The following is a 14452-nucleotide window of genomic DNA, read 5'->3' on the forward strand; positions in this document are numbered from 1 at the left end:
GTGTTGCATGCTCCTGTGTTGTTGTCCTCAGTTTCCTCTTCTGCAGTTCCTTCTTATGTATGGAATATTTTAGCCTCTTACAGTACAGGGTGCAATGGCCCACATTTGTTTTAAGATCCAGATTGCCATTTCTGAGATTCAATCAATCTTTCTCGTCCACTGATCCAACACAATCTAGATAACATTCATTTTGACAACTGAAAGCAGCCATAACATGACACATCCTCCATTGGGGACACACAGGAGGCTGAAGCGCTACAGCGTGGCCCAGAGCGCTGCCCGCTGCTTTTTGGCTTACGGTAGATAACTTCTTGTTTCTGTATTTTTTTATTATTATTTTCACAGAAATACACAAACATAAAACCAGATAATTAATAGTTAAGTTAATATCAATAATAATAATAATAATAATATAATAATAATAACAGGACTAATATCAGTAAAAAGTGTCAGTGGCCGACGATGCTCAGCAGTGATTCATGAAGCCAGAGAACCACAGCAGGAGAACCAGGACCAGGACCCACAGGAACCAGAGAAACACAGCAGGAGAACCAGGACCAGGATCCACAGGAACCTGAGAGATGAGAAAAGCACAGAAAGGCTCCGGGGAAGATTCCAAGTTAGTAACAGACATTAAAGAGACATGAAGCATCAGGATGGAGAGGAAGAGGAGGAGAGAGGAGCCCAGTGCATCATGGGGAGTCCTGGCAGTCTGAGCCTATAGCAGCATAACTAGGGGCTGATCCAAGGCCTGATCCAGCCCTAAACTATAGGCTTTATCACAAAGGAAGGTTTTTAGTCTACTCTTAAATGTAGAGAGGGTGTCTGCCCCCCGAACCCAAACTGGAATCTCTGGCTCCTGCACTAAAGAAAAAAGCCGGTGTTTGGATTTTGTTTTGGAGACTTGAAGAATGATTTTCTAACTGCAGCTGTTTGATAACCGCTGGGTTGGAGACTGGCCATCAAACAGAAATGTTGGTAATACTGTACTTAGAGTGGTGCTCATAAAGCATTGCATGGGATAATAAGCACATAATGATAATTAGTACAATAAAATATAATATACACAACGTGCAAAAGCTGTAAGAGGCTCAGTAGTTTATGGGGAAGCTGTTTAGTTAATGACACAATATGAAACTGAATGTGATTCTGATGTTGCTGATGATGCTCTCCCTGATGAGTGCTGAAAGTTGATCTTTGCTTCTAAAGCGTTTACAATCTGCTGCCAAGACATCACAGTGCCCTGATGTTGCTGCAGCTCTTCATGCCATTTTACAAAAAAAAAAGAAAAGAAACAGTGGGTGGAAATGGAACATACATGACAATCAATCAGTATGCATCACATCAACATGTTCTCCTGTGTGGGTTCACTATGCAATTCAATTCAATTCAATTCAATTTATTTGTATAGCCCAATATCACAACAGAGTGTCTCACAGTGCTTTACAAAGTTCACTGAAATAAACAAGTGTAAGCGAACAAACAATCTAATAAAGAGTCCAGCAGTCGATGAGGCAAATGGATCAGTCCGATGGATCAGTCCGAGGCATCACCTGCCCTTTATGACCCTCCTTCTTCGGGAAGGAAAAACTCAAAAAACCCAGTGGGAAAAGAGAAACCTCCGGGAGCACCACAGTGAAGGAGAGATCCAGCTCCCAGGGACGGACAGGCTGTAGCCTTGGACAGACGCACATCCATTGGCTGGTGGAGAACCACATCAGCGGGACCAGGACCAGGATCCATAGGAACCAGGGAACCACATCAGCAGAACCAGGACCAGGATCCACAGGAACCAGAGAACCACATCAGCGGGACCGGGACCAGGACCAGGACCCACAGGAACCAGAGAACCACATCAGCAGGGCCAGGACCAGGATCCACAGGATCAACAGGAACCTGAGAGATGAGAAAGCACAGAAAGGCTCCGGGGAAGATAGCAAGTTAGAGGCAGACATTTGCAAAAGCTAATAAAATAGCCACCGTTTCTGATTTTTCTGTCACATCCATTTTTCTGTTTTCAACTCAGTTACTAGGGTTGAGGACTTCTACGTTCAACTAGAAACACAGTACATACATAATTGGACCATTTGGGCCGTTACCACCTATAAAAAGTTAAGCTATGTTCCAATAAATCTGGTCCTCCTCTCATCTTAGCAGTATGATTTAGATCAGGGGTGTCAAACTCAATCAAAGAAGGGGCCAAACAGGCTTCACATTTATTGAACAGTCTAAAAGTGACTTTGTTTTATTCAGAAATATGAATTTGAACAGCCAAACTTCAACAACTTTTCCCTCAATAAGATAAATAGAATTCAATTTTTTTTGGTTTTGTACTCATCCTGATGTCTCATAGTGCCATCTTATGTTATATTCTTTAATTATTACTGTTTACGGACGGGCCATTCTTAATAGTCACATGAAATTATCTCGCGGGCCATATATAATTGTATCTGGGGCCGGATGTGGTGTCTGTGATGTCTGATTTAGATTGACAGGGCACTTTTACCATGTGTTTGCCTCGTGTCGAGCATTTAAGTCTTCTTGTGTGTGCTTCTGGTCTGCACATACAAAGGAGATGATATTCTTTATTTTCATTATTCAACAAATTCCATGTATTGACTCAAAGCAACAATGTCCCATCCCTCTGACAAATACTGTGAGTGTATGAACCCTCTGTGCTATTAAACTATTACAAGCTATTTCAAAATCACAACTCATCACTTCAATCTGCATTCTTTCTTTTTTTATTTGCCACTTGAGGTGAGCAGAACAGGCTGTCAAACATAATATTAACCTAGGGTCGCCTTCTTTGAAACCACAAAAAGTCCTAGTGACACACAGCAACATTAGCACCCTTCTGTGTTGTGTTTGTGTCCACCTAATAATTGTAATCCAATATTCACTCTCCTATTAGCTCTGGTTTAGTCTCCACCAACTGCTGAGAAAAATATCTAGCTGAGACTGAACCAAAACAGTAAAATTAAAGCCAAGATAATGATCTTAAAGGGACAAAAAGTTTCTGCAGAGCTTAGGGGAGCTGCAGAACTAGTAGTATTTCTCTCTAAGTTGGTCACTTTGGCCAACCTTGTTCAGTCATTTGATCCATTGTTAAGTTAAAAATATTGATAAGTGCAGCTTTAAAATGAAATATCTAGTTGAGACACCTCATCACAGGTTATGGCCTTGGTGTGGACACGAGCACACACACACATTTGTGAGTCTTTTTCAAAGTTTTATGTCTTTAGTAGGAACCAAGGAGGGCAGTCTGACAGTACAAAGAAATGGACTTACACATTGATCGGTTGGATCTTTTCATGGGGTATAAAAAATGTAAATAACAGTTGTGTTGTGTGGAACTAAACCGGCTGAACCCACAATGCAGACACAGAACAACTGGGTGGTTGGGAGACAGATGGGTTTATTTACACCAACAGCTAGTGTACCAAGTGCAACGGACAATCTGGCAGTGAGTGGTGAGCTGGGCTGGGCTTATGTAGGCAGGGAAGGAGTGGGTGGCTTGATTGGAGATTGGTGTCAGTTGTGTGTGAATTGCAGGTGTGTGGGCGGAGTGACCTGGAGTGACCTCTGCTCAGGTGGCAGGTAGAGGGAGACGTTGTGGGTTTATTCTTTAAGGTCATCATTATTCTGATATTGTTCTCCAACTAACTCATCTCATCAGGAACTTGAAAAAAGTTCCATCCCTTATTTTCTGAGCATACAGTATTTGGTGATGTATGTGCATCAGAGTGTGAACATGTGCTTTCAAGTGTTTGTGCAGAGGGTCTGCATTTCATGTTCCTCCTTTCTCTTTTTTATTAGGTTGTTTACTAGTGGAACTGAATACTGAGCAGTAGGTGTAGTGAATGAAATGTGAGGGAGGAGTGATTTGAGGTGTGGGTTGTTCAAATTTAGAGCCATGTTTCAAAATTTGATCAAATTTCTGTGATTCGCAAGCCTTCTGTTTTCAAAGGTCCCTCCACTCTCATTTCCAGTCTGTTACAGGTAGAGAGGCCCAAGCGCCCAGGCTTATAGAGTAATGTAATCACCCGTCGGCCCACCTACCACCCACTCTCCCACCCCACCCATCTGCTACACTCACACTGATGTGGGACCCAGTCACAAAATATTGGCAGAGCTGCAGTACTCAGGGTGCCTTATGGTTATGAAGATGTGAGGGAATAGAGAACAGTCTGCTGTCTCCTTTGTTTGGCCATCTTTAAGGAGAGCAGGCTGAGGTGGTCGTAGACTGGACATAAAGATGGACAACGCGTCTCCGCTTCCTACCACTGTACAAATATGGATGAATCCATTAGACATGTACTTTGTTTTTTTAAGTTTGGTCCAATCTGCTGACTCGGAGGGGGCAGGGTTCATGACCTGCACTACAGCCATCAACCGGGGGGCAATCCAGAGGTTTTAGTTTCATTAGTTTGGGAAGCTGAGTTAAGGTTGTCTATAAAGATAGATGTTGTCATCTTTATTGACTTCACTCAAAACATAGCAGAGTTCATACACAACCTGAGCATTGGCTTGGGACATCCCTTACTAAACCTTTAGGTCTCTCTGGATATCCCATGCAGGATTCCAAACCCTAGGTCAAAGTGACTAGAAAGTGGGAGGGTTCAACTTTGTACCCATCTTGTTCTAGTATAACTTGGTACATTAGAACTGCAGCTGTCTCTCTTCATAATTGTGTGCCTATACAACTCATTTGCAATTGCAGATACATTATGAAGCCAGTTAGTCCCATGAGGCCCCTGGGTATATGTCTTCTGTAAAATGAATTGCCCAACCGGATCTCTCACTGCGGTGGTGGCACTGTCTTAAAATTACTTGCCACAAACATGGAAACAATGTCGATGGAAATCAACCCAGTCTCACAGACGTTCATGACGTTCAATAGTCACGAAATTCAATCTATTGATTCCATGGACTTTCTTTTTTTTTTTTTATATGTGACTCTGCACGATGTTTGGAGTAATGTATTTCAATTGAATTGGTGATGTATGTGCATCAGAGTGTGAACGTGTTGTTTTTGTTAAGATACAACTATCTGCATCTCGTCTTTTTTTCTGTCAGCAGGACTTCAGTATGGCTTGAGGACACAGAAGTTGTGTTGTTATTTCTCATTTTGTATTCATTCTTTAACTATAACCACAACATTACTCAACATTTAACCATCATTTATCCCTGTTTTCCTCTCTTTATTTTATCAGCCCACATCAGTCCGCAGTGGTCTGGAGGATCCACTGCCAGTCAGAAACATGTGTTTGATAAGTCAACAATACGACCCGTTAATACAATGACCATCCATTCTAATCCATTTCTCCTGTCATCTTGACATATCCGTTTTTTTGTCCATTTTCAATAGCGAAAGCGGGTCAACTGTATTTATGTAGGCTCCACTTTTCCTGTTCAACATTTTTCAACATAAAAGAAAAGTGTCCTAAAAACTGATTTTCTAGAATACTAGCTTAAATATCTCACATAAACCCAGGCAATTTTCTATAACATAGATCATCTAAATGTTGTGTTATTACTAATTCAGCTGTACCACATGTTTGATATTATCTTAATATCAAATATATGTTTCTGACTGGCAGCAGATCCTCCAGACCGCTGCAGACTGATGTAGACTGATAAAATAAAGAGGAAAACGGGGGTAAAATCTTGTGGTTAAATGTTGAGTAATGTTGCGGTTATACCCTCTTGAACAACCTGGAACTTGCTGTACTAAGTACTAACTTTATTGGTGAAATAATGTGGCAAAAACAAATATGACATAACAGAAGAATAAAAATCATAATGGACAGACAGACATACAGACAAAAGAAAGACATACAGACAAAAGCATAAAGCCGTTCCAGTATTTATAGGAATTAGATTTTACCTTAGGTTAGGTGTGGTTAGAGTTTTCGTGGGTGTTTGTGTTTGGATAGGTGAATGGATGGGGTAAAGAGTATGGTCAATGTGGCATTACCAATATCATTAATAATGACAATAATAAACAGCAATATAGTAATAATCTTTGTATACATAATAAAAACTGATGTAAAGATTGACATTAGGCCACATTTACACAGACCAGACCCAGACCCCATTCCTGTTATGCCCAAGCAGAACTGGCTGAACCCACAATGCAGACAATGACACCGGCGGGGTAGGTTGGGAGACAGGTAGGTTTATTGCAACAGTAAACAAAAAGGGGAAGGCAGGACCGGAGTGGGGACCAGGGGAAGCAGGCTAGTGGAGAGGGAGACAGGACCGCACACGACAATAAGTGTAATTACTGGGAGCCTGAAGTTTACATTGTAGGAAACGGACGATCTGGCAAAGAGTGAAGAACTGAGCTGGTCTTTTAAAAAGGCAGGGGAGGAGTAGGTGGCTTGATTGGTGATCAGGAACAGGTGTGTGGAGATTGCAGGTGCGTGGGCTGATGACCAGGAGTAACCTCCTCGACTCAGCTCCGGTGACAGACAGGGGGAGACAGACACACATAAGGGAGAGAGACAGGGGGAAACAGGGAAAAAATACAAGGATCCTAACAATTACTACTGGGCTGCTTAAGGAAGTCCTGCCCTTAATTAACATGTCCTTACTGGATGTGATCAATCAGTCTTTACTAACAGGCTACGTACCACAGTCCTTCAAAGTAGTAGTAATTAAACCTCTCCTGAAAAAGCCTACTCTAGATTCAGGTGTATTAGCCAACTATAGACCTATATCCAGTCTTCCCTTTCTCTCAAAGATCCTGGAGAAAGTAGTAGCCAACCAGCTGTGTAATTTTTTAAACTCTAATAGTCTATCTGAGGATTTTCAGTCAGGTTTTTGAGCGAACCATAGCACAGAGACAGCACTGGTGAAGGTTACAAACGACCTCCTTATGGCATCAGACAGAGGACTTCTCTCTATACTTGTCTTGTTAGATCTGAGTGCTGAGTTTGATACCATTGACCATCACATCCTAATACAGAGACTGGAACACTTACTTGGCATAAAAGGAGCAGCATTAAGCTGGTTTAAGTCCTATTTATTAAATCGATCTCAGTTTGTACATGTTAATAATGAATCCTCTGCCCACACAAAAGTTAGACATGGAGTTCCACAAGGCTCAGTGCTTGGACTGAGACTATTTACTTTATATATGCTACCTCTGGGTAATATTCATCAGGAAGCACTCCATTAATTTCCACTGTTATGCAGATGATACCCAATTATATTTATCAAAGCCTGATGAATCCAATCAGTTGGCTAAACTTCAAGTCTGCCTTAAGGACATAAAGTCCTGGATGAGAAGCAACTTTCTGCTGCTAAACTCAGATAAAACTGAAGTTATTCTGCTCGGCCCCAGACACCTTAGAGACACCTTCTCTAACAACATAACTACCCTGGATGGTATTACTCTGGCCGCCAGCTCCACTGTGAGGAATCTGGGAGTCATCTTTGATCAGGATTTGTCCTTTAACTCCCACATTAAACAGATGCCTTTTTTCATCTATGTAATATTGCTAAAATCAGGCCCATCCTGTCTATAGATGATTTGTCACTTCTAGGTTGGACTATTGTAACTCCTTATTATCAGGCTGCCCCAATAAGTCGTTAAAGACTCTTCAGCTGGTCCAGAACGCTGCTGCTCGTGTACTGCAGCAGGGGCAGTGAGTGGGTCGTCCCTCAATCAGAAGGTCGGGGGTTCCATCTCCAGCTCCTATGGGTCAACATGTCGAAGTGTCCTTGGGCAAGACACTGAACCCCAATTTGCTCCTGAAGCAGCTTCAGTGTGTGAATGAGTATGAAAGAATAGTCTCCTCCAAATTACATTCCTCCTGTATGAATGATGTATGAATGGGTGAATGAGGATGTCATGTAAAGCGCTTTGGGTAGTTGAAATAACTAGAAAGGCGCTATACAAATACAGACCATTTACCATTTACTGATGAGAACTAAGAGAAGAGACCACATTTCTCCTGTACTGGCTTCTCTTCATTGGCTTCCAGTAAAATTTAGAATAGAGTTTAAAACCCTTCTCCTCACCTACAAGGCTCTTAATGGTCAGGCTCCATCATATCTTAAAGAGCTCATAGTACCGTACTACAGGGGCGCCCCCAGAAATTCTTCACAGGGGGGGCCAGATAGGGCCAGTGAAAATCCTGGGGTGGCACACCAAAACCAAAAACAATAACTGAATTTCAAGAAGAAAAGCTGTTGTAAGTATTGAGGCTGGTTAAAATCTATATCAATATGAGAGTTAACGATTCACATGCTCATATACTTTGGTTTCTAATTTTACAGCTAATGTTACTTATGTTACCAGTACAGTATACTTGACACTTTGAGTTCCATAACAAGCCTGTTTTATTAAGTATTGGTTTATTTATGAGTTAGGAAATTCATTGTTCTAATAGGGTAGTTGTATTATACAGCTTTACTATTAGGGAGTACATTGATGTAATGAACAAAACAGTAACAGGGAACAAGTCTACTCAAGTTTAAAAGCACCACACAGAGGCCTTTGATTGTTTTCAATACAGCTTTATTCTGCTGTAAACATGCAACAGACTATGTCCAAAAAATGAAGAAAAACAAAGCATTGTCTTTGACAATATACATTTTACAGTAGCCTTCTCACATTCTATTTGTATCCCTTATTTATTTGGCTACACTCAATACAACTTAATCACCTGTTGCTGTGTCTTTTTGTAAACCAACATGTTACAAACTATGTCCAGAAATGAAAAACAAAGCAAAGCATTGTGACGGGCAGAGTTTTTACTCTGAGAGTATTCCAGCCATGTGTGTGCACTGTACCAGTCTTCTGCCCCCTTGAACAGTAGAAGGGAAAAACTCGATGCAGCTGTTTGGGCCCTGTGATCTTGACTGGGAAATATCTGTGATGAAACATGAGGAAAATAAGTTATTCTGAATTTAAAATAGCAGCAGCAAAAACAACAATAATAACATGAGTAGCCCGCCCCTGTCCATAGTAATCCCAGATTACAGTTGTATTATGGACCCACAGTCAGTTCTGTTCTGACTGTTCAAACTCATCTATCAGTAAACATGAATAAGAAGCTTTCTGTTGTTACACCAGGATTCATAACTCAGTGTTGACACCTTATTACATTATTAACACAAGCGAATGAGATGCTCAGTAACGTAGAGCAGCCAGCATGAGGTTCAGCACAGACAAAGTTTACAGAACATGTACTGTTTGTTCTAAAAGTAAGTACTGTTTGACTGGCTTACCTGTTGGTAGTCTGGTTGAAAGTGACTCCTGCGGTCCTGCAGTTTGGGCTGCTGGCTGTACCGCGGATCGGCCGCTGCTAGAGTGCTGCCTTCACTTGCACTCGGACAACGTAGTTACGATTTTTGAAATTTCGAATGTGAACTTGTCCTATCAGAACTGGGGGGGGGGCACGGGGGGGGCAATAATTTTTTTGGCCCCCCCTTGACAGCGCCTCTGCTGTACTACCCCACTAGAGCGCTGCACTCCCAGAATGCAGGCCTACTGGTGGTTCCTGAAGTCTTCTAAAATAGTGATGGAGCCAGAGCTTTCAACTATCAGGCTCCTCTCCTGTGGAATCTCCTTCCAGTTTGGGTTCGGGGGGGCAGATACCCTCTCTACATTTAAGAGTAGACTAAAAACCTTCCTCTTTGATAAAGCTTATAGTTTAGGGCTGACTCAGGCCTTGGACCAGCCCCTAGTTATGCTGCTATAGGCTCAGACTGCCAGGACTTCCCATGATGCACTGGGCTCCTCTCTCCTCCTCTTCCTCTCTATCCTGATGCTTCATCTCTTTAATGTCTGTTACTAACTTGGTATCTTCCCCGGAGCCTTTCTGTGCTTTTCTCATCCCTCAAGTTCCTGTGGATCCTGGTCCTGGTTCTCCTGCTGTGGTTCTCTGGTTCCTGTGGATCCTGGTCCTGGTCCTGCTGCTGTGGTTCTCTGGCTTCATGAATCACTGCTGCGGATTGTCGGCCACTCATCATGTTTTTCAATATTACCATATTGCTAATTTATTAGTTTTTCCTTTATTATTATTCCTATTGTCAGTGCTATAGTTGCTGTTAGTATATTGGTTGCTGTTTGTGTTGTCTCTCTCTCTGTCTCTCTCGCTCTCTCTGTCTCTCTCTCTCTCTTTGTCCAACCTCCACCCAACACGGACCCTGACAGAAGCCGCCCACATCTGAGCCTGGGTCTGTTCGAGGTTTCTTCCTGTTAAAGGGGAGTTCTTCCTGCCACTATTGCTCAATATAATATCTAATGCTGCTCATATGGGGATTTTTGAATCCTTAATGTTGAATTCCTGAAACCCACTTCCCCAAATAGGTAACACTAGCCTTACCAAACTCCCACATTGCCAGGTTAAGAGTCAACAACGCATCTGCAAGTCGCTGGAAAACTACCCGCAAATTAGAAATATGGTACACCACTACGTTGTCAAGGTACGCATTACAGTTTGGCACATCCCCTGACACAAGGTGCATGAGGCGCTGGAAAGTAGCGTGTGCATTTTTCATGCTGAAGGCCATAACTGTGTACTGCATAAAGGCATCAGGAGTAACGAAGGCTGAGATGTCAGATGCACGTGGAGTTAAAGAAAACCTGCCAGTAACCTTTACCACTAACACCAGAACCAGGTGCAGGCAACAACACAAGGACCTTATCACCAGGCTGGAACTGTCGCTCAATCGCTTTCTGATCAAAGCTCTTTTTCATTCCCTGCTGGGAGGACGAGAGGGTTCTTTTGCCAGCACGGCTACACGGCGCAGACGTTCTCTGCACTGAGAGACAAAATCTGGCACATTGTTTAGGAGAGGCACTACACACAAGCTGCTCCTTCAACACTTTCAAAGGGCCACGCACGTTGTGACCAAACACAAGTTCAGCTGGGCTGAACCCCAAAGACTCTTGTCTGGCATCCCTAATGGCAAAGAGAACAAAAGGTCATGGCAGTACTTGCTGAGCATGGATTTAAGTGTTTGATGCCAGTGTTCAAGCACCTTGTGATTGTAGATGATACACACTGGCCACAGAGTGTGAGATACTTGTAGACTGTAATGGTTGCTTTCAGATTTTTGAAAGGAAGTTAGTTCCTTGATCCGTCTACCACATTTGGCCTCCCCAAAATTGTGCAAAGAACTTAATCAATGCTTTGGTAATGGCTGGCACTGTAATGTTGCTTCTGGGAACCGGGTGGCAACACACATCACGGTGAGCAGAAACTGATTGCCAGACTTGCCAGGCAGTGGACCAACATAAACAATAACATGCTCGAAAGGTTCTCCAATAGCAGGAGCAGGTTGCAGAGGAGCTGAAGGCACCACTTGATTAGGCTTTCCCACAATCTGGCATGTACTACAGCTCTTGCAAAATCGAGTGACAAAAGTGTTTCTTATGCGTGAGTCTAAACTCATCCGCCCATATAGCGGCCAGCTGCAAAGTGGAAACCTTTTGTTCATTTAAATAAACAGCAATACGATCAGGCACACAGTTCTTAAACTCCTCCAATAACATTAACTCGCGCACTGAGGCCAGATCATCAGGCTACACGCTACACACCATCTGTCAAAGAGAGTACGTCAATGTACGTCTGATTTGGCGCTTTCTTAAGGCCACGGAAACGCTGTCTATGCACCTCTGGCACCAGCTAATACACTCACAGGATAGCGTTCTTGACTTTTTCATACACCAAACCATCCTCCACTGACAACACAAGTTGTGCACAAGCACAAGCCTCTTGAGCCCTACCTGTTAGCTTACACTGCAAAAGTATAGCCCACACATCTTCAGACCAAAGCAAAGCAGCAGCTATGCGCTCAAATGCTCCAGAGTAAGATTCAACCTCAGACTCACAAAACACAGGAACCAAGGAACGTGTTTACTCACGTCAAAAGCAGCAACAGAACCTGACGGAGGTTCGGTACCAACAACAGTACGAACAGAGCCTGCCTACAACTCTAATTGTCGTAACTTAATAGCAGTCTCTGCTTCTAGCTTTCTAGTTTCCAGTTCCTTATGGAGCTGAAACTCCCACTCTCGCTCTTCTTTCTCCAACTGATGACGAGCTAACCGGACTTTCCAGCTGATCCATAGACCCGAAAAGTTCCAGCTTTGTTTCATTGCACAGAACAGAATCTCAAAACTTCTGTGGTCTATTTATATGATTTCGAGCATATTGGAGCCGACTTGCCTTGTGCTTTTGGGCCAGTGGTGTATGTCTCAGAGTTCGGGCATGGAGGCCCAGTGGATGCAGCCAGTGGTCCTTTAGCTTTGAACTTGCTAACTATGTTTCCAACAGTATCTCTAGGAACATTTAGTGCCTAGAAAGTTCAAAGCACAGAAGCTGTCAGTGAATAATTCTCTTGACTTAGCCGCATTTCTATCATGCAACCAAATGTCACTGTGAACAAACTCTTGCCAAAATTTTTATAATTTTGAATGCAACTGTATTTTAATGCGACTCTTAGTTTCCAATAGGGGCGTATGATGGCTTACTTCACTCGAGCGAATGAATGACACAATTTTGACATATGTGTGATCTTAAAGATGCCAGACAATGATTTGTGGTTTGTGCATGAAAAAAAATGTGCGTGAAATTGCAGCACAAATATGTATTTGAAAGTGAGAGTGAGAGTGAAATAGATTATGATTGCAGTGAATTTCTGTTGATGCAGGCTTTGTGTTTCCCAGGCAAAATTGGCTTTGATGCACATGTTGAAAGTACCTGTAGATTTTTTCATAAAAAATGCCACACACAACTACACAATAGCCCTTGTACAATAGCCAGTGCCTGATTCCTCTTCCTCAGGGGTGAGGACGATACAGACACAGCAGTGGAGGCTGAGCAGCTAATGGCAGAGACAGTAGGAGCAGTGTCAGAGAGTGGATGTCTCGTGATGGGAAAATTATGTGGTTTTCCACTGCTAAAGAGACCCTGCACTACAATCCAGTACCCACTGGTATCACCCCAGGGCCCACCCTGTATGCAGTTGCCCGCATCAGCAGCCTGAGGTCTGCCCTTGACCTGTTTATAACAGAGGAGATGATTCTGATATATCGGGATTCTGATTCTGGCTGGCGTCTACCGCTCAAGACATGAAGCAACATGTGGCATGTGTGATGACAAGACAGGGCAGGCCATATTTTGTGCTACGATGTCCCTCTACTGCTATGCTCAGATCAGCGTTAACATCCGCTTTGATGACTCACTGGCCTGAGGCGCTTTAGGGACGATAAGATCACCACATTTCGCATTCTGTGGGAAAAGTGTGCAGCTCACCTCCCCCTCATGTTCAATCCAGGGGTTGATGTGTGTGTCGACGAGCAGCTTGTTGCATTCAAAGGTCGTTGTAGATTTCAACAATATATGCCCAACAAGCCTGCAAAGTACGGCATTAAAGTATGGGTCACCTGTGATATGGCAACCTCCTATGCCTGAAGGATGCAGATTTACACAGGAAAACCCCGGTAGTTCCCGGGAAGATAACCAGGGAATGAGGGTCACACTCCAATTGACAGAGGGGCTCCAAGGACACACTGTCATGTGTGAGAACTTCTTTACTTCGTTCGCCTTGGCAGAGGAACTCCTCAGAAGGAAACTGGCTCTGGTTGGCACAATCAGGAGAAACAAACCAGAGCTACCTCCCCAGCTACGACAGAAGAAGATTCTGTCGTCTGTCTTCACCTTGACCAAAACTACCATGGCGGTATCCTACATGCCCAAGCAAGGGAAGAATGTGCTTCTTTTGAGCACAAAGCACAGGGAATCAGCAGTCAGTGATGGGGAATAGAGGAAGCCTGCAGCAATCCTCGACTACAGTAGGTGCAAAGGTGGTGTGGATAACCTAGACAAGGTTGTTGGCACCTACAGTTGTCGAAGGAAAACCAGCCGCTGGCTCTCTCCTGGATGTCTTGACATACAATGCCTTTGTCCTGTGGAAATCAGTCCATCCTGAGTGGTAGTCCTCTAAAACCTACCAATGGAGGGTGTTCCTGGAAGAGCTGGGGCACATGCTGGTGACACCAGCCTTGTCCCACACACTCAACAGCTGCTGCTGCCATTGTTGCTGGGATACAGCAGTCTGAATTAGAGCGTGACCCACAGCCGGCCAGCAAAATGAGGAGAAGGTGCGAACTGTGCACCTACAGAAGAAGAATGGGATGTATGTTAATTTTAAACCTTTCAAAACACATATTTTCACCCGTGTCCCCAGGGAGTAAAGTGGGACTTGATTTTCAAGCATTTTCCAGACGCAGAAAAAAAATTGTCAGACATTGAGCTTTTGTCATTTATAATATTTTGTTTCCAAAATTCAAAGTTGACGAAGAACTGAAAGGATATTGTTTTAACCTTAACAAATAATGAAGTTAATGACTTAGGTTTGGGAGCAAGGCCACGCCTGAAAGCATACCTCTAATCACCTCTCTGTTTTCATAACGAGAATGAGTCAT

General features: G+C 43.1%; 2 pseudogenes; both read left to right on the forward strand.

The window, feature by feature from the left end:
- Positions 1-214: 214 nt before the first annotated feature.
- Positions 215-9662, forward strand: LOC139221387 (uncharacterized; annotated as a pseudogene).
- Positions 9663-12908: 3246 nt separating this feature from the next.
- LOC139221388 (piggyBac transposable element-derived protein 4-like) lies at positions 12909-14086 on the forward strand (annotated as a pseudogene).
- The last annotated feature ends 366 nt before the right edge of the window (positions 14087-14452 follow it).

Source organism: Pempheris klunzingeri, chromosome 21, assembly GCF_042242105.1.
Source record: "Pempheris klunzingeri isolate RE-2024b chromosome 21, fPemKlu1.hap1, whole genome shotgun sequence".
NCBI classification, from domain to species: domain Eukaryota; kingdom Metazoa; phylum Chordata; class Actinopteri; order Acropomatiformes; family Pempheridae; genus Pempheris; species Pempheris klunzingeri.